Source organism: Lissotriton vulgaris, chromosome 9 (assembly GCF_964263255.1).
Source record: "Lissotriton vulgaris chromosome 9, aLisVul1.2, whole genome shotgun sequence".
Classification (NCBI taxonomy): Eukaryota; Metazoa; Chordata; class Amphibia; order Caudata; family Salamandridae; genus Lissotriton; species Lissotriton vulgaris.
The window spans coordinates 409,949,816-409,972,051 of NC_141697.1; positions in this window are offsets into that span (position 1 = coordinate 409,949,816).

A 22,236-nucleotide genomic window follows, 5' to 3' on the forward strand; every position below is an offset into this window, starting at 1 on the left:
GAGCTGAGACAGGCCAGACTGGATTGTAAGAACAGTGTAAGCCAGGATCTGGTAAACGGGGGACACATACACCAAACAGCATGGACCAAAGCGCTTCAAAGGTAATATTTTTACAGGGCAGAGGAATCTCAAAGATGGCGTGTGGTACACAGAACCATATTTAGGTAGAGGGTGAGTCCAGTTACATAAGGTGGAAACAAATAGTCCGAGTCATAGTGGAGGAATCTGAAAATGATCTGCCCAGAACACATTTGTTGTCTTTACTACTGAAGCTGGAATGTTTCAGGAGTGGTGTTGGGGTGTATTTATTTTATATGGTGTGTTGTATGCAGGGACCTTTTGTGCAATGGCCACTTCACAGCTCCGATTCAATTATTGCGCATTGGTGGGGAATGAGTTCTATGGACAGAACAGAGCCCAGTGCTTCCAGAGGGGCATTGGCCACATGCAGCCCTATCCCTCAGGGAGAGTGACTGGGTCTGGTAAAGTGTACTAGTCTCAACGTGTTGCTGCCTATCAGGTAGATAGATAGGGTGGTAGTCAGATGTCTTCCTGTCTCTCAAAGGGATGGGTTGGTCATGAAGGTGGTCTGACCATCAGAGAATCACACGGAGGGCCTCACATTTATAGGTCTTGCTTGTTAGTGTTAGTGTGTGCTAGTCTAGAAGACAATCAACAGCAGCACTTCAAGCTACAGTACTGCCTCAGGGCAGAAATCCAATTCCGAGTGAAAGTACAGCAAAACCTTGCTCCGTCGCTCCGAATTGGGTACACCGATTGAGAGACAGTCACTACAAACAGCCAACAGCTTACCGTTACTAAATATTCTCCAGTTTGTGGAGGGTTCGGAGCCAAGCTGAATTTGCCATCCCTCTCAAAGAGAAAACACGGGCAATGTGCGTGTGGTTTGGGCTTCCGGAAAGGCCAGGAGCTGTTATTGGAATAACAGTTTGTGTTGTCATCCTTTGTTTTAATTTTTACACAGCAATTCTTAAACAGTGTTTTATTGAGTTAGATGTTTTGTGGATTTGCATAAATCAGGCCTGCAGAAGCAGACGTCGTATTTGCAATAGAATAATTCTGTTTTTTGGACCTGGCCCATACTCTTTAAGCCTGGAGAAGACTGCAAAAAAGCATCAAATTAAGCTGAGAGTATGTGGGTGTAATTAAATTAAGATATGATGCAATTTTCAAGCATGGAGCTTTCATCATAAGCGAACAGTAGTTTAGCTATTTTTAGATTAGCTGTTTTAATAAATGGCAGGATCCTGTCTTATTGTTGAAAATTCACCTGAATACGGTAGACCCTGGTGTAACAGATGACAATGGCCAGGGGTGTTTTCTTTCTGTAAGGGATTTGTGGCCAGATGTACCAAGAATTTTACAGTCCCAAACAGTCCAATTCGTCATTTTCAACTGGAAACATGCCTTTTCAGCTGTATAAATCCCATTTTAGGAATCAAAAAAGTTTTGCCAACTGCTAAAACGGGACGGTAAATGGATACCGACTGAGTTTCTCGAAAGGACATGCTGCAAGTATCCCTTCCAAATGCCAAACTGATAATCTGAGTCAATGTTTTTCAACTGAAATTCGGTCGCAAAATATTCAAATGCAGAAACCTCAAAGGAGCTGATAACTCATTCGCACAACGGAAGGAGGCTCCTCACTACTTTCAATTTGTAATTAAAAAAAAAAGTTTATTGCGGAATAGGTAGTGTATTCCAACTCTCGAACAAAAAAAAACCTTTCCTTTTCAACATCACCCCGTTTCCTTTAGAAAAAAACGGTCTGCATTTTAAAAAAAAGTTTGCTTTAATTAAAAGTGATCACAGTCCTGCCAACTTCAGTAGGCCTCCATCCCTCTGAAGGCTTCCAATCATAACCAGTCGCCGTTTGCAACCTACCTCATTATTATTCATGAGTTATGTCAGATTGCAGCCCAGTGCAAATTTCAAGAACCAACTTATTAGTATGTAGGTCGGTTGTTAAAATTAATTACTGGTTGCAAATATACTGATTGCAATTTGCAACCAGTATTTTGCAACCTGTTTTTGTACACCTGGCCTTTGGTTACTGCGCAGGCAGCCCTGGATTCAAACCCACAAGAAGCACTTTTTTTTGTACAGTATGGCGCTGGGCTGGGCTGGCACTGGGACTTTAAACACCCCCTTCCTTCCTTTGAAGGACGCCCTTGAACCACTTATTTATGAAGAATTGTGTACTTTGAGGTAACACAAAAACAGAGAGACAGATAAATAATAAAATGTTTCAATAGAGTTTGTGCCATGCAGTGACATGCACCACTCCAACAGTGACAAGATGGGCAAGTATAACAACAGGGAGAGCTTATGAAACAAGCATCAACCAAACATCAAGTATAGAAAATGGCCTCTGACATCTGTAATGCTAACCTGTAGCTTTTCCAAGATAATACAAACTAAAATAACACCAAGGCAGCGTCTGAAAACACAAACAAAGTAATTGATTACTGCTCATCAATAATACACACAAATTACAAAACGCTCTTAAGAGACAACAGTACTTGCTAAGAATAACGGTTGCATGGGTTTCTCAAAATAGCAATCAAAGGAACTGCAGCTACTAAACAGGATAAGTTCTTCCTTTAAACAGTGCCCATTGTCACTTTATCATTTACTCATATCATTCACAGGTTTTGGACAAGACACACGGTGACTGTAATAGCCTGTTGTTAGAGAGCTTCAGATTCAACGCTACAGGACTTAATATCAATTATATTGACATGTGGTTATGCTACAGTGTCTGTAAATTTCTGGAAGCAGTGATGAATAGTCTGGCCTAACTGCCAGAATTGTTATGTTAATATAGCATTAATTGATCAAGCTGCTAAATTAACTTATTGTTATGGAGTAGGCAGAACTTAGCTCACTGTAACATATTATTGTTTGTTCTTGTTGTAGATAATGCATATGGTTGCTTTATTACGGAATCGTTTGCTGTGCTGCCTTTGAACAATAAGGCGATCGCTATTGCTTGTATTTCTGAGATCATCAGATTGAATGTTAAAAGGACCCAATAACAACTGTAATGGTATGCAGATATATTATACCTAAATCTGTAATGAATTGTTGGTCTTTTTGGGTGAATTACTAGCCAAGGAGCAATTTATGAAAATGTTGCAAAATGATCATACTGCTAAATGGGCTTGTAACACTTTACGTCAAAATTGTTGATTATTAAGACATGTGTTGTGTTGATTATTGACCAAAACCCTTAATTTAGATTAAGGGTTATTGATATTGGTTGCATTTTTTAAAATAGTTTTAGTAAAGTCAAGTGGAGTATCTTCCGATAAGGAAAAAGAATATATAAAGAAGCTGCTGTAATCTGTAGATTATTAGGCAATTTTATTTTTGTAATTAAAAAGAACCGGGTGTGATAAAACTTTAAGAATGCAGGATAGGGCTGTTATTTTTTGTTAAGAGTAACAGGAGAGTTTTATTTTATAGATCAGCTTTAATCAATGTAAAGAGGCTCTTATTAATTTTATTTTTTTCCTTTGAGAGGTACATTGGCCAATAGGTTTTAGAGATTGTATTTTTATAAGACTATTAGGAATATATATTAGTAAATGTATTGACTTAATTGTATAAAATATCTGTATTATTTAATCATGTCATGATGAAATGTGTCTATGTTATGTTTCTGTGCATTTTTAGGCTTAACTAAAAAAGAACTAACTTAAAACTTGAAAAATTGTGATGTAAAGGTACTTGCAATGTATTTACCTTGATGTGATGACTCCCACTGTAAAGGTTGACGAATCCTCTATAAGCACATCTGTCAAGCCCATAAACCTTTAAACTACAGATCAGACAGAAAAAACAAAATTCTCTCAAGAAATGCTGTTTTAAGGTATTCTGAAGTTTATGATGGAAACGGAAGTGAGGAGGGAACTGGTATTGAAATATAGCAACACATTCCTCCTGACTGCCAACCTCCTGTTTGTGCTGCTGACAGAGAAGAATGATAGTGGCATATGTATAACCTAAAGGAGTTTAGATCAATTTACTGTTCTAACACAAAAGCTTGACTTGATAGAGAGTCTGGCTTACACCGCTTAGTGATGAACTTAGACTAGGCTTATAAGTACAGAATTACATTTCTGCATGAATATACTTTTTTTCAGTTCACAAACTTCTCAGAGGTACACCTGGAAAACTGCACCACAGAAGGTTTCTCGTGTGATACTGGGAATGACATGTTCCGCTATCTCCTAGCCTCCCTGTGCAGAAAACCACAAACGTAGATTTTAGCACAGGGCGAATAGAGTCCACTGTTCAAAATCACATTCTTTTTCTCTGCGGGCACTGGAATTCAGTCCTGTTCAGCCGCACACGTGGACCGGGACAGTGCTGCTTTAACCAATCCAAAGAGGTTTCATAAAATGTGCAAGATGCACATTAAGAAAATCACACAAAAAAACGTATTGTAGCAGGTTCTAGAAGCCTCCAGAAAGACTTTATGAGGTATGTGACGTGACACTCAAGTTTGGACAAGCAAATGGTCATAGGATAATTCAAGGGCGTCTTACCATCAGGCTGTCCCTTTCAAAGACCTAGTTCTTCACCCAAAGCTGAATTTCTTATAAGACATGAAAGCGATGCTCGAAATTAGTCGATGATGCTCTTCCAAACCATCAAATTATGCATAGACCCTACTAAACAAAAACTATTGAGCACAACAAAAGTGCAAATGACTTCACTAACAATTTGCAGAAAAAATCCTGAGATAATACCTTCCATTGGTTTCGCCATGCATTCCTGAAGAAATCATTTTAAATTCACCCACTTTTAAACAACTTCGTAGCCTGAATAAAATCCTCCTAAAACTGAGTACCGCCTCCTCCTCTTACACAACCTTCCAGTCCAAATCCTTAGCTGACCACCCACTCACACTGATCTGGACATTACTCCCACCATGGTCTTTGCCACTAAGTCCACGGGTTCATCATCGACCAAAATATCTCTCTGACTACATACTTTTCAAAATTATCCGATTTGCTTAATTCTCGTTCCCCCTTTTAAATTAATTTAAGCTATTTATCCCACCCAAAAACTTCAGGACCGGTCCGCCCCTGGTCCTCTCAAAACTCAGTTTTTGAAATTCTATACTCACAGCCCTCCCAAAAATGCACACAACCCCTCACCCGAGCTATCTGATACTTGGCTACCTGACTTGTCAAGGGCATTAAAAATTCAGCCCATAGAGCCCTCATCAAGACATAACTTCACTGGTTCCCACTATGTGCTGGAATCCATTTTAAACTAAAGTGAATCATATCCCCCTGCAAAGCTCTACTACTAGGGTTCCCCTCCTTCTTCAAAGTCAAACTTGTACTCACCAGAAACAAATTGCAACTGATAGTAGAAATCCAGAAAGTAGGAAAAAACAAAACAATGAACAAGGCTTTCTTATGTCTGGTTACAAGTCTCTGGAAGAACCTGCTATTATTCAGTGGAAAACTAAAGAACCATCTCTTCAGAGTTTATCTTATTCCCATGGATCCCCCGTTACATCAAGACAACCACAGTGTTGATTGTTATTGTTTATCTGCATCCTCCTTATCCTCGTATTTCTGGCAGCCCCGTTGAGGGGGCCATGGGGCATGTAGGGCCTACTGGGCCAGACTGTGGGCGTTGAGGTCACTTGCCATTAGTGTCCTGGGAACCATCCTACTATGGCTCTGCAAACTCCGTCCACCCCATTCCACACTTGATTCTTAGAGTACCAGAAGGCTAGCAGTCACAGGCTTCTCAGGGAGGTGATGTGCCGGGGCACGAGCTCAGATACCAACAATCAACCAACAGCCACAATAAAGCATTGTTTAGCCAAGTGCTAGTTGTTTGAGTAAAAGAAAGTGCTGTAATCACACATTACTTAATATTACACAACTCAATAGGGGAAATGGAATAGAGGGTTAAAATCCTGTTTGTGATTGTAGGTGGTACACCTTTCAATTTTCACCCACAATAATGGAGTTTCCCAATGCCTGTGGTCCCTAGCCTCTAATCGGGGACAAGGAACTGGCTAGGGTCAGTTGCAGGTACTCAATCATCCCCAAGGCCTACATACGTCTATCAGTTCCGTTAGTTTTCCACTTAGTGCAATACTCATATGAATGCTAGTTTGAGCCCATTTCTGAGCCTTTAATTCACGTTCAGTTCTTTTCCCTGTCGCTACCTGCTTTTGACAGTTTGAGTCCTGATGATGTGGGACAGATGCGTGCGGTGGCACTGCTCCTGCTGTGGTTGCTTTGGAGATATAGGTTGCTACAGCAGTTGCGTTGCTGAAAATGTTAAGACTTTGGGAGATCTTGGTGCAGTGGCCTCCTCCAGCAGCTCACTGTCTTCTACAGTTTCATCCTCCTCAGGCCAAGTGCAGAAAGATGCAGACTTGCAAGGGCAGCCTCCAGGCCAACCTCAATCTCAGCAACTGCATCCTCAGGGCTGATCAGGGTGCACACCTTGGTGTTGCAGGAGCACAGGCGCTGCAATGTCATCAACAGCAACACCAGTCTTTCAGTTGTGGTGAACCCATCTTGCTTGAAGTTCCCTTCTGTAGAAGACTTGATGCAGTTCACACTGAGAACTGTTTAGGGAGACTGGGGTCCCTCTTCCACACTCCAGTTGTGCCTGGCTTTGCTCCTTGGCAGTCTCTTCTTCTCTCTGGCCATTCACCATGCCAGGAATAAGATGGCCTTCTCCTCCTGGACAGTCTCTCTTATTGCAGGGCCAGACACACTCCTATCTTCTCTTAGCAGACAGGCGTTTAGGCTCTAGTGAGACCCTCAGCACCTCCAGCAGAATGTGGAAACTTCATGAGATGTCCCCTCACCTCTGGGAGATTGAGCGTCATCCAGACACCAGCCCTGATCACAAAGCAGCCATTCGAGCACTCTGCAGAGCGCTTTCTTTCCTAGTCATGAAGAACTTGGTACTGGAATAATGTGCAGTGATTATGATTCCACTTTTATACACAATTTCCAGAGATTCTAAGATTTTAGAACCGGTTTGGTTTAGTTATCTTTGAAATGTAGTTTTCAAGCTGCTCTTCAAGCACAGACTGTGTGTAAAGTGACGACTCTCACAGCCAATAGGAATAGCGCAGACTCCAAGCATATCCAAAACAAGGGCACAATGATGTGTCAGTTCTCTTGACCTGACTGCATAATCTTCCTGAAGCATCAATCAAACACAAACAAAAGGATAGAGCCTTCCTAGAAACGCCATTGCCCTCACATCAGTGTATAGGTGACCATGCTCCAGCCTGATGAACACGGATAGTACACACTCAACTCTTTTGGTTATCATAGAATAAAGTTCACTAGGTGCTAAAAAAAAGTGACAGGAGCATTCTTAAGTCTAAAAGGTATAACAATAAATGGGTACACTCTCTCAGGTGTATAGATTTTGCACTTCTCCTTGTCAATAGATGCTAATGCGATCTGCTAATAGCTGTTGGTCAGACCAAGGGTACTCAAGTGGTGAGTAGCATGCAGCCCGTCCACTAGCTTATCAGTTAAGGTAATAGGGTGTACATCATTCTTCGTCACCTCATTGAGGGCCAGGGTGCACACAAAAACACAAACCTGTGGAGCCTTGCTTGGGCGAACATATCACTGTACTGGCTGAAGAACTATTGGAACTCTCAATCACCCCCAAGTCCAATACTTTGTCAACCTTTGCTTTTATACACTCCTGGACTTGGTCAGACACCCTGGGCACTTTGATCTTAACTGGAAAATGATCTTCTATGTCTATGTCATGTACAGAGAGAGATGTCAATACTGAGGTCAATAAAAAGAGATGGGAAAACCATCTTAGTACTTCTCTGGACTCTCTTTGTTGCTTATGTGTTAGTTCAGGGGCAAGTTTTTCACAATCTACTGATCGATCCTTCACATCAGGGGCGGCTCCTCCATGTAAGTGGAGATGCGTCACCCCACTGATTACTCGTAGTGCAAGAAACAGAAACATAAAATAGTATTATAAATACCATTTTATGTTTCTACTCCTCACACTGCGAGAAAGCAGAAGGGTTTGGTTGGGGGCGGACGGGTGGGAGATCCTGCTGTAGGGCAGGGGACGATTGGCTTGCCCACTCTGAAGGCGCCGACTGTTTGGTCGGCCCCTTGGCCAACCAAACCAGTCATACTCACTCTGCCCTTTTATCCAAGTAGGCTTCATGCAGCCTACATGGAGAAAATGGCCTCCTCATAAATGCCTGTGCGTTTGGCGTCCCAGCCAATCACAACGCTGCCATTGCAGTGCTGTGATTAGCTTAGGGGAGGGGAGGGAGGCTGCCTGCTTCCTGTGTGAAGGAGAGAACGCGGGACGACACGGGACCGGGCCGCAAAGGTAAGTTAACTTATTAAAATGTATTTGGAAATAACTATCCCCCAACCTCCCACCCGCGAGTCATGCCAGCTGGGACTGCTTCACATTACTGTGTAGCAGTCAGGAAGTGGTTTGCCATTTTCCTCAACCTTCTTTGCCATTACTTGATGCTTACTTTAAAAGCTCTCCAGAGACATGGCTTGCACCAGTTCACGCAGAACGCTGTTTCCTCCCATGTGGCACATATATCCACCTAGTAGTTTACCTCCAAAACCTTCTGTACTACTTTGTATGGTCCACACCACTTATCTCCCAAAGTTCATGGACATATGGGCTTCAGCACAAACACCAACTGGCTCCTCGGGTAGCCAGTCATTGTTGCTTTCTGATCATGCCACTACTGCATATACTCTTGGGTTGCCTGAAGGTTTTTCTTCACCTGCACCATCAGCTTACTACGGGCACTGACATAGTCCACCACATCCTTCTGAGAAGACTCTGAGGCTTCTTCCCACCCTCTGTGACTAAGATGAGTGGGCCATGCACTGGGTGCCCATTCATAAGCTTGAAGGGGGCTGAACCCAACTGCTTTCTGTGGATTGTCTCCATTGGTGAACAAAAGACATAACAGGAGAAAACCCTATTACACCCAGAGGTTCTCTGGCAGAGTTCCCATAAGTCTCTTAAGGGTCTTGTTAAATCTTTACATTAACCCATTGGTTTGCTAGTGGGGTGTAATAAAGGAGTACTAGGTCAACTTGCTGCCATGCCTCTCTCATATAAGATCAGATATAGTTGTATCCCTGGTTAAAAGTCAATGTCTTAGAAAATCCAGCCCCTGAAAAGATTCCTAGGAGTGCCTTAACTACTACTTTGCAGCTGTGCTCCTGAGGGGTACAGCCTCCAGATACCTGGTGGCATGATCCACGACAACCAACATATTGTCAGTAATATGAAGGGTCAAGTCTTGTTGCATTTTCAGAAAGACTGGAAATTATGAAAGCAACAAGTTAGCTCTGTATGCACAGGTTAGCAGCCCAGTTTGCACTATGCAGATACGAGTTTCTGAGTCTTTGACCTTTATTTGTATGTTGTTATGTATATGGCGGATCATTGTATTTCCACCGGCACTAGGAATATTTTAGGTCATTAAATTATTGCCTAGCAATTGTGTGCTTTTCTACTGTGCTTCACTACTACTATATTCATCACTCTACCTGCCCTTCACGTTTGCTTTGTTCTCTTCTTCGTCATCCCTCAGTTTGTATTCCCCTGCTTAGTTAGGTAGGTTGCTTACTATGCAAATCTAGGCTTTCTTACTCCATAGGTACTGTCTCTCACATCTATAATCTTTGCCCTGTGGTTGGGAATGACTCCAGGTCTTTCACAATGATCATCACAGGATAAATGGTGAAGTATTAGTGTGGGCTCAGTATACTATGTACTTAAACTATGAATTCCAGTCTGCATAAGGGAGGTCACTGAACAAGCCGGCATGCATGTACTTCAGTAAAGCTAATCACCAAAAAAGAGGGCTCTGCATATCATCGTTGGAAAGATGCCAATGCAGCTGTGTTTTTTCTCTCTCCTACCCCTTCTCCCCTTGCAGTTCACAGTGTTAAGCAGTAACTAACAACATTCTCAAGGGAAAACGAGAGGGTTGGATTCATGTTGTATGTAGTGGTTTGGTTCCTAACTTATATACTTATTGTCAGATGCTGAAGGGAGGAGGTGTAAAACAGACCAACTACGTCAATTCCCACCTGCTCAACTGGAATACCTACATTTGGCAGCGGCACTAAGGGTGTCTTGGTCTTGCCTCCAGCCTTACCATTCAATCCTCAAGGACATGTTCAACACAAACCTCTTTGTGTCTCTGCACATCTATGGCCATTAGAACAAAAAGTCCAACCTATCATGGTCTTGTTTAGGCCTATGTGCCCTGCTAAGGGCACCTTGTGGGCTAGTGACAGCACAAAATTCCCATGCACTAGGGGAATCACAAGCTTCTTCCTGTCTCCTGGCTTAGAATTCACAGGCACAATTTAGAGAATCCTCCCAACCAACATAATGCTTTTCAACCACAAACTTGTCTGCCTGTTTCTGGGCTTCCTTTAAAAGTTCCACAAGCATGGGCAAACAACTTGTATCTGGTTGAACTCCTAATGCGTTTTTTATCCAGCTGCTAACAAACGCTGCAGCTCTGGCAGTTATCCAAACTCCAATACCGGGTCGACTTTAGGTATCTCATCCTCCTCTTCCTTTGGAGCTGGAGTCATAGATGCCCCAGCTATGCCATCTCCAAGTCTTCCATGACACTCTCACTACCCTTTTCTGGTCTCTGCAAATGTGAGATGGTCCCAATCTCTTCCATAGTCGGATGCACAACTTGCACTTTGGTCAGCACAGCTGAAGTGGTCCAAGCCATAAGTGCTTCTGGTCCCGATATTAAAGCAGGGGCAATAAAATCATTGCCCAAGAGACATCCGGCACCTTGCTTCTCTCTCACCCGTTCACTGGCCATAGCTCACTTACTCAAGTTAGGCAATCGGACTCCTTGCCATCCCACTGGCTACCAAGCCTGTTCCTCTCAACCATGGCCTGTAGGTACGTGAATCCCTCACGGCAGGAACATTCCTGGACTTAGAAGATCCTTCCCCATCCTTCTTTCTCCTTGTGTCCTCACTAGGAACCCATTTCCTTTTGTTACATGCATCTTTCCTTGGGGCCTTGAGAATTGTTGTGACCCTAACACTCTGGTTTGGGCCTCTGCTGAGAGTTCCTCTCTCCCTTCGACTCGAAGCCATGATTTTAAGCCTTTTGTAAACATTATTATATAGCCACTTCCCAGCCAACACTGCAAGCTTCCCTGGAACCATTTCTGTCTAGTAAGACGTGTATTGTTTAGGTCAGGCAGTGCATTCCTCCTTGAGCTGCTCTATTACCATTAACTGGTTATGGACATGAAAATCCCTGATACTATTCCTCTCACTCATTGCTCTCGTTTTCTTTGAATCTTCGAAAGTATTAAGATGGCTTCAGCCCAAACCATCTGATCATAGCTATCTTCATTTGCTCAGTTATTTATTTATTTTTAAATCGGCTTCAGAGGCATAAAGTAGATGCGATAAAGCAGAGGTTTAATTCTCCTACTAAAGGTAACAAATGTGTTACATAGTACTTAAGAACACGTTATTTGACGCAGCTGTCAATTAGCAGATTCTCAGTACTAATCATTTTCCAAATATACATTATTTGCTTACATGCATTCTGTTGCCGCAGTATCTCTATTGAAATTGACAATACTAACATATTGCTCAGGGTAAGTGGCATAGGTAAAAACAATTCAAAGCTAATCCTTTGAACCTTAGGGTCATATATATTTTGTAGTTTGTGGAGGATCAACCGTAGATAAGTGCATATTTTTCCTTGTGGAAGAGTGTAGGCCCAGTCACCTAAGGAATGGGGACATATCAAATTTAGGTTTATTACATTAGTATATTGTTTCCCTTCCATAATTCTGCGCTCAATTACCAATTGGGTTTGGATGTAGCCTTTACCATGTATATGTAAGAGGCAGGAATCAGTTGTTGTCAGATGTGGCACATCTCAACTAGACAGTGCAATATTGTCATTCTGGTTTGACAGAAAGATAAACATCACTTTATCCCACCAAAAAGTTATTGGCTTTTAAATCTATGCATGTACTATGTGATGTGCCATGGTTTTGGCCTCCACACAACCTCAGACCCTTTGTGACCAAGTTCAGGCAAAGGACCAGTAGTGAATTTCCAAAACCTTGCGACTGCCCTTTTGGACAAAACCAAGAGTAAGTCAAGAAATGTAGTGCCCACCCTCTTGGGTTTCAGACGTGGGAACAGGCCCGGCAATCAACAGGTATGGTTATTTGATCTCTCTCTTCCTATAGATGTCATCAGCTTATCTCTGAAACTCCTCCCAAAAAACCCTCAAGCATGAATACTCTCATATTATATGGTAAAAGCCTGTATCGTTGATGGAACACCTGGGGCAGGAGGTAGTAGTGGTCCCCAAAAATTATTTACTGTCCTTAAATAAGTCTAGTGTGTGTGCAATTATATTGGAAAAATCAGGAGTTTCCAGTTTGCGATTCTAGATTTTTTGTAGCCAGCCACCCACCCACCATACATCGACATTCATATGGTGTCCTGATTTCAGCGAGAGCCGTATCCCGAGACTACTATTCATATCTAGGAAAATTAATCATGAAATGTCAACATATTCCCGGCTCTCGGTTTCCCGTAAGCCGCCAGATTTAGATGAGAAGATTCTACCTCTTTCTACTGCACAACTATCTGAATCGTTATTCCTCTTATTAAGTTCTGCGCCCATATAATCATCGGTGGGTGCACATACGCAATATACATAGAGCCCAGTCTGAGGAACCACTATCGCTATCCCTTTCATCAAGTCTTACGCCCATATCATCCCCTGAGGCTGTATATACGCTACACACAAAGAGCCAATTTTTTGAGGAATTACCATTATCAGCACGTGACGTTGTGGCATTGACTACCACCCCCATCCTCCTCCACTACTAGGATAGGTAGCGTTTTGATGACTGGCGGCCTTTATACGCTCTCTCCAATTCGTTGTACGGTCTGGATTAAACTTTTTTCTTGCAACAGACAGTCACCTGAGGAAGGCTGCCTAGCCGAAACGCGCGTAGTAAACTACCCTACCGCATTGCCTCCATCATCTGCCTTGTCTAATGCGAATTGGTTGTTTGTTATGTGATTTTAACAGTTTTTGTTTATGAATTGCAAATCAGCTTTACATGAACAAAAGACTAAAAAAAGACAAGAAAATGTTATAAAAAGATAATATATATATACTATTTATGAATAATAAAATGAATAATTGATTCATTAATTTGGTGGTGAGTCTTCATGCTGTTAGGTGATATTATTACACATTCTATTTGTGGTTTCTGTATATATATTGTTTTGAATTCTCAATTTCTTTCACTTGGCTATAGACCGTTTATTAAATGAATTAAGTTTCCCTATGTATAGCAAGTGCATTATTAAAATATAGGGGTCCCCTTCTTCCTAAACTGTGATTCTAGGTATTACACCCTTCAGTGCCCACTATAAGAGTTCCCCAGTGCTTGTGATCCCTGGTGTTTAATTGAGGGCATGATGCTGGCTAAACTCAGGAGGGGTCATTCAATCACTATGAAGGTGTATATGACTTAACAGTTCAGTTTGTTTCTCTTTCTGTGCAATCCTCGAACAGAAATAATATTAATTCACGTGGCTTCCAAGTCTCTTCTTCAAACCTGCTGTCAAAAGTTGAACTCCAGACAGTGCAGGATGAGTGTGGACAGCGGTCTCATTCATGCCGTGGTAGGTTGTGGTGGCCTTAGAATTTGAAAACTTGGGAGAGCTGGGTGCAACAACCTTCTCGGGTAGCGTCCTGTTTTCTGAGTTCCAGCCTCTCTAGGCTGGATGCAGAAGGGATGTGTGCTAGGAAGCGTCTGGGTCAATCTCAACCTCACAGATTACAGTTGTCGCATTAGGGTTGGTCAGGGTGCACACCTTTAACTTGCTGGAGCGCAAGGACTCGGATGTTGGCAGCGGCATAACTAGTCTATCCGCTACAATGGCTGCCAATCTTGCTTGATGCTTCCTTTCTGTAGGGGCCTTGATGTGGTTCACAGTAAGAACAATTGAGGGAGACAGAAGGCTCTCGTCTACGTTCTGTTCAGGTCACCAATGGCTTGACTTCTTGGCAGTTTACCCCTCTCCCTGGCTATTATCCATGCAGGGAACATCTTCTGGATAGTCACTCCTCCTGCAGGGCAATGCACACCCCTTTCCTCTCTCAGAAGGCATGTGTCCAGGCTCTGAGAAGAGTCACAGCTCTTACAGCATAAAATGCAGACTTCAGGTAATGTCCCCTCACCTCTGGGAGTGCTCATGCAGATACCAGCCCTGGTCACCCAGCAGTTCTTTGAGTACTCTGCGGAGCACTACCTCCCTTGGTGTTGAAGAACTTGGAACCGGAAAAAGGTGGGTGGTTTGGATCTCACTTTCTCACACACTTTCACGACAAAGGATATTGATCCATTGTCTAACAATTATTTTATGGTGGGTCTCTTTCAAATGTAATTTTCAGGCTGCTCTTGAGACAGCCTTTGTGTAAAATGACCAATCTTACAGCAGATAGCAATGGGGCTAGCTTCAAGTAGGAATATACAAAAGATGGGCACAATGAAGTGTGAGTTCTCTGCACCTGGCTGTCATAAAATTCCTGAAGCAGCAGTTAGAGATAGACTAAGTAGCAGGTCCTGTCTAGAAACTTCCTAATCTTACAAAACAGAAACTATAGTCTCACTCCTCAACCCTAAAATTTACCGAACGAAGTGCTCAGGAAGAACTAATTTGCAGTCCTTTGCGAACAAGGCCCTAAAGACATTTCTAAAGACAGCCATGTCTCCATCTTCTTTACTTTAGCACATTAATGCAGTCAATAGACTATCACTGTCTAGGGGAAGCTGTCCTCATCCATCCTTCATCTTGTGCGATGCTAAACCAGGAGCATCCAAAACGGATCCCACTGGCCCTAGTAATGAAACTGACACAGTCCAACTACCCTGCATGTGCTACACGTGCATCACTCACACACTTGAATCATACAGGATGTCAGTGCAACATTCTGGGCTTCACACCACATAGAAACTTTATATGAATGGTATTAGTTGAGCGCACTCACACTAACCAAAAAAGTTCCTGTCACACAGCAGATTCAAAAACACAGCACACTGCCACCACTGCTTAATGGATACTCCTATGGCATGGTCAGTAGACTACTGCCTTCAATGAGGGCACGTTTGGGGTGTCCCTCCATGTCACAGGACAGACCCTGGACCGTTCACTGTCTGGGATAACCTAAATCTCTGCACACACACACTAAATTAACATGACAGCAGAGCCAACATAAAAGTCGGGATATCGTTTTCACTTGCAGTCAGGCACTTAGGGCAGGGAAAGACTCCCATTAACCATGCACAATGCATAAGGCTGCCTTGTCAGTCCAATACATCCTACATATGCAAATTTCTCTGGCCTGTGCTACCTTAATGTGACACATCTACTTCTGGCACATTCATCCAGTGCATCCTTCCAGCATGTGCACATCAACACATTCTCTGGTGGCTTTGAAAGTAAGGCCCTTCCAAAGTTGATTTCTGAAACCTTTTGTGCAACATCCCTGCATGTTGTGTGGGTGTGACATTTCCACGAGTCTTACCAGTGGCCATTACACTGGTGCAGGCACATAATACTTGTTTCCAGCACCCTTGACAACATGCTGGTGCCTTATTACTCATGTGGGAGCTATCTGGATGGGGCTCCCTCTATCCCTTTCTAAAGCACAAGTAGGTCTTGTGGCTTCAGCTCAATAGACAATCCCTATTGTATTATTTCAGTCTTGTTGGCCGAGGATAAGGCATCTTTAGCGTAAATATTTACGCTGAAGATTCTGTATCCTCGGTCTGTTGAGCTGAAGTGAAAAAGAAAACGGACATCTTGTCAAATCATCTATCCACACATCATATTTATGTCATTTGTTGTTTTTGTTTTCAGATTCACATGATTTAGCCTGTGTCACTTTGTATAACAGCCTCGTTTGAGACTTTAATTATCATATCATTGGATAACCTCGGTGTATGAATACGAATTTACTGAATAACTAAAGACTCGTGTGTTGTGTCAATAATTTATTGATTTGTTCAAGTTATTTAACTTAAGCAGTATTCTTAAAGAAATTGTTCTTCCCAACAGAACTCCCTGTAGCTTTATAATAACACATGAAAGCATAGGGATGGCTATCCTCAAACAATTACGGATTAGTGGCTGGGTTAGTTTTGCGCAACACCACTTTCTTCTATCTTTTCTCAAATCAATGGCTCAAGGGAACAGGGGAGAAACGGCCACTAACGTCCCCAGGATTTCTCTGAGAGAGTACAAGAAAATGGGTATTGTCCCGAGCACAATTCTACAAATAACAGTGTTTTATAAAGAAAAAAGAAGAAAAACCAAATCGGAATCTTTGCTTTCAAAGTTCTTTAACAGTCTTTTTTATTTTTATTTTTTCTCTCTTTCTTCAAGTTGTTAGAAGTTCATTATTCCATATTTCATAAGTCACACAGTACACATCGAGCGTAGCCAATAAACAATGCCAACACGTGTTTCGTCACCGGAACAGTCACCCAATGACTTCCGGATTATTTTCAAGTTCCGGATTATTTTCAAGTTTTTTATATCGGCTCATGGGGCATGGCTGCTGCCATGCCCCATGAGCCGATATAAAAAACTTTCATTCCTTCTGTGAAAATCTTGATTTATGGAGTCTTTTTGAGTGTTCTTAAACCATATGAAGTTGAAAATAATCCGGAATGACACCGATATATTTGTAACAGAATTCTTTCTATTGCCCTGAAGAAGTCATTGGGTGACTGTTCCCGTGACGAAACACGTGTTGGCATTGTTTATTGGCTACGCTCGTTGTGTTGCTTCTTTTATTCCTGCTTATAGAGTTAATTTAACGAGTAATCCACTTTCACCTTTTCTTGATTGGAACCTTTATTTGGTTGTGCTTCAGATGCTTTATTTTACTAACACCTGCTGCTTAAACTTCCCCAACTTCACTTCTGAAACCCTGGAGGGGAACTAAGTCATATTATTTACCTAAAATAATCCTTTAAAAACGTTACTTTATGTTTGCTATTTTGATTTGCTTGAATTAATTTGAATTAAGCTGTAACCAGATGATTATTGATTTAAGACTAATTTTACTGATCTGAGTTTTTAATTTGCTAATCTGCTGATAACCCTTAATGGTTTGCAAATCTACAATTCTCTGGCATCCTTAAGAGGCAAAATGTACTTCACTGTTATTGATATGCTATTGAACTGTTGATGTTAAGCCTCAATTCAAGAAAAACGTCCATCCACTTGGGTAAATTTAAGACTTGAGATTTGCACCAACCTTTGCATGGTGCAAACACTGTCCTTATCTGCTAGATAACTAGCGGGCCCAAAATAGACGCAAGGATGCCAAACAAGTAAAGTGAGATTGAAGGCCGTGAAAGGAGATGAGAAGACACTGGAGTACATAGATGGTGCTCAGCTGCCGAAGAGACCATTACTAGCATGCTAACACATAGGGCACGAAAAGGGAAGAGGACTCCTGATGAAGTGTTCTTTTCTGATAAGAACCTAGTGGACTTTCTAACAGAAAGATGATAGCATACTATGAGGACTAGCCAAACCTCACACACTTCGTCCCTAAAATAGAAAATAACAATTTTCACCATTAAAAGGGTATTTGTTTGAAAGAACTTGTGCCAGCCTACTCCAGCACAACCAGGACAATAATGTATTTTCAAGGTGAGCTGGATAATATTTATAGCCTAAAAAGCAGGGGTTTGATTTAAAATGTAAAAATATACTTTTAAGTAATAGAACTTGCATAGATTCCTATCTCGTAAACTACAGTTTTTCTTTATTTTTATTAGGATGCTGGTGGCTTAATGATATGAAGCATCAATGTTTTTGAAAAGAGCATTGCAAATGAGCTGTTGATCTTCCCAACAATTGACAGAAAATTGCATATTGGCTAACAGTCCAAATATCAATTGCAACCATTATCTATCAAAGAAGCAATTTACAATTCTCATAAAACCAACTCTCTGGTCAATAGTATAGAGGCGTCACATACTACCACATCTCGCAAAACAGACCCCTCTTAGCCACCGTGGACGCTCGGTGGCTCTCCAGGGCTCACTGCGCACACCACGTGCTAGGTGTAATCATCTTGAGCAAGTCCCTTCAGCACTAGGTTAACAATAAGCGAACTACGCCCTCTCATGAGTACAGACTCAAGAAAAGATACAAATCAGCTGTCAAGACATGTCTAAGTTGGGTTCTTGTTTAACTCTGGATAGGTGATGCAGGAAAAGATACTCTCCAAGACTTTCAATGGTAAAATTTAGATTGGGTGCAACTGCGCAGGTCACAACCTGATGTAGGAAACCTGCAATAAGCACCAACGTGCACCTTATTTTCTCAAAGGCTCCTTGGGGAGGGTGCCCCTAAAAAGATGTAAAGCTGTACATAAATATTACCAGTTTTTGACCAATGTGCTTTAAAATGCACTATTTTGTCCTCAATTTTGAAATATTTTCTTTTAGGTGAACCTTTTAACCTTCTAGTAAAATGGTCTTTAAACATTATCAATTTTTGCGCATTGACAGAGGTCAATACACTTTAAAATATACCATTGTGCCCTCGTGTTCAGCATGGTTAGGAAGAGGCCCAACACTAATTTTTAAGTAGTCTTTAAAGCTAGCCAAGTTTACAAAGAAAAAGTGAGCAGACATTCACAACTAGAAGATTAAAAAGATGCATCAGTTGGGCATGACCGTGGTTATTTGGCTGTGACCTGCACAATTTACCTTTTTTTTTATTGAGGTTAATATTCCCGGCCCTCTTGCAAGGGCTGGTTAATTGAATCTTCATCTTATTCAGATAAGTTTCAGGGGCATATCCAAGAAGAGAGTCGACCCATGTTGGATTGGAGTTCTATTGAATACGAGTAGGAAAGCATTAGAATATTCTGGGCCTTAGCCTCAGTTTTTCAGGTGCAAGTCTGCCTTGCTCATTAATACTGGAAGAGAGGACTTAACCACAGAAAATGCGCTCCATGCAGAGAAATCAAAGAAAATGAAAAGAAAGATTTATTACATTTCACAACAGTCAACCCTACACTATGTAGGGCTGGGGCAACCACACAAAGCCAGAAATGCATGTGAATATGTCACGTTACATTTTCATGTTTAGCTTCCAACACCCAGAGAGAAATTAAAGCTGGGAATTGTGTCTATTAGCTGGACAACTGTTAACTGCAACAATGTGTAAACATATACCACACACCCAGAGCACAGTCTTTATGGCACTTGGAAGCATTTGCCTCAAACAAAAAAACAATATATTTCTACCACCTCACGTGATGATACATACTTCCATCTCAGGTGGTTTGATCTTCTGCCTGTTCCAAACAGTGCTCCTTGTTGCCAGTAACCAATATCTGAGCTCATGAGGGCTACCAAACAAGATCTTTGTGCAGCCACCTCCTGGTCATTCCGAGCATTTCCTCATCGCTAACAAATGTATGGAACACTCCTTTTATTGCCAATGACAGTATAATTCTAGCTTTTCTAAGTAACTGAATTAATCAGATGCTTTTTTAAGTTTTACGTCTGGTGAGCAGCCACTAGATATCCGAAAAGTGCTGCACTGGTGTATGAGGAAGAGGGACTGGGCCTACAAGTGCTGTAATTGTTACTTCCTCCTCCTGTGTAACTGGTCAGTTTTCTGCAAAGTGGTCCTGCCATGCATCGGATTGCAGCATGCCTAAAGATAAGCATCCTTCAAGGCTCATTCCTCAAACCTCCCCGCTTCAACTTCTACATGACAAAACTTGCGGATATTGTCAGATTACACAGCATCAACATCATCTCTTATGCTGACGACACCAAGTTTGTCCTTTCGCTTTGAACCAACACCATCTCAACAAAGACCAACTTCCACAACTGCGTGAAGAATGTCTCAGCCTGGATAAAAGATAACTGCCTGAAGCGCAACACGGACAAGACTGAAGTCCTGATCTTCGGCAAACACACCACCCCGTCTGGAATGGCTCCTGGTGGCTGTCGGAACTCGGACCCACGCCAAAAGACCACACACACAACCTAGGTACCATTCTCAACAGCAAACTCTCCATGAATTGCCAGGTCAATGCAGTCTCCTCTGCCTGCTTCCACATGCTCCAGAAAATCTTCCAGTGGCTCCCCATCAGCACCAGTAAGACGGTAACTCAGGCCCTCATAAGCAACTGACTGGACTTCGGCAACGCACTCTATGCAGGCACCACCACTGAACCCATGCAAAGACTACAGACAATCCAGAACACAGCTGCCGGATTGATCCTTAACCTGCCCAAGAGAACCCACATCACCAAGCACCTGAAAGACCTCCACTCACTTCTGGTCTAGAAAAAATGCCATTTCAAGATCCTGACCCACACCTACAACGTCCTCCAAGACCAAGGACCCACCTACATAAACCACTGCCTGCACTTCCACTGACCCCCCAGAAACCTCTGCTCACCTCGCCCTTGCACAGATCCCCTGCATACACTGATACCACAACGGAGGACTTCCTTCTCCCATATCGCAACCAAAGCCTGGAACACCCACCACCTCACCACAGCACCCTTGCTTCAGGAAGGGGCTCAAGACCTGGCTCTTCGACTGAGACTTGCAACAAGCGCCTGGATACCCTCTCGGGAGACAAGCTGTACTCTACAAATAAGACGATTGATTGATTACCTTCATTCAAATGCATACCACGAAGCTAGTAAAGGATGCATCGTGTTGGCACCATGCTACGACAGACCCCTTCAGGCGCCTTCCCTTTTTTTTAATAGAAACCCTACACCCCCTTGGTACCATGTTCCCTTGGCTACCTTTCTACGAAACTCTTTCTGCGTCCCATGCAGCTCCATTCCCCAGTGACAACGTGCAAGAAAGGCTGCATTCCTTATGATGACTGTGTATGCCTTTCCATCTCAGAGAGCTGCAGCAGAGGCAAACAAGAACCCTGTTGAACTGCCGGAATGGGATGAGTACTCATCCTGAGCAAACACCATTGAGAGACACCAGACCCATTACTACCTTTTAAGCATGTAATCACCTGTGGACCCCTTCCATCACTGGCAGTCACTGTTCCCAAGCAGTATGGCTCTCCTCCCAAGCCCCTCGATGTACTGCCACTTCAGGGTCATTCAACATGTCTTAATACATATGGAGGCGGGTTTGTGTGTAAGTGTATGTGTAGCTTGCAGTGTTTATGCCCATTGGTATCTGTTTTGTGGGTAAGGGACACTCGAACAACTCTGCTAACAATTTGTATGTGTGGAGGGGGGGATGGTTCAGGTGCTTGCATAGCTACTGCTCCTATTGTACTTTTTCTGTGTGCATGGTATGGTAAGCATGCATTTTGCACATCTCCTTGTGTCCTGCACTCCCCCTCTCACCCCGTTATCCCTTCAACAATGTGTGCTCCTTTCCTGCAACTAGTAATCCCACTTGGCATCGACAAAGTCAAGCCACAATAGAACCAACTGATTCTTCTTTTCCATTGTGAAAAGATGTTCACCAAGCGTCATAAATATACAGCACAGATACAGCAATTATCCAAGCAGTCCTAACTCAAAGAGCAGTTTAACCCCTTCCATGCTGGTGACGAACCCCAGCCGTCACGCTCTGCGGCGATCGTGTGCTGATGACGGCTGGGGTTCGTCACGGCCCCGCCCTGTTCTTTTGTTTACCGCACAGCGGCGGAAACGTCCCAGCATGGAAGGGGTTAAGGGAGGTGGCAGTTGTATATATACACTCACAGCCACAGTGCATGATTCCATAGGGGGGGGGAATATGCATCTGCTACTGCTAATGTTTCTGTTTACTGTTTAAGCTTTGAAATTCTTGTATCAAGTCAGCAATGTTTGAAGATCATCAAGAGATACAATATGGTAACTAATCTATGTTTGTACTTAATGTATTCAGAAAAACCCAAAATGAAATGTGATGTAATACTAATGACCATCTTTTACAACTACTATATAAAGCCTTATTACCTCAATTTCTCACTGCTCTGAGTGTTTTTTTACCTAAATGCAACATCACAGTGCTGCTGACTTTGCACCAATTATAATTTTGAACCTGTCTTTCTGCACTTACATGTGACATTC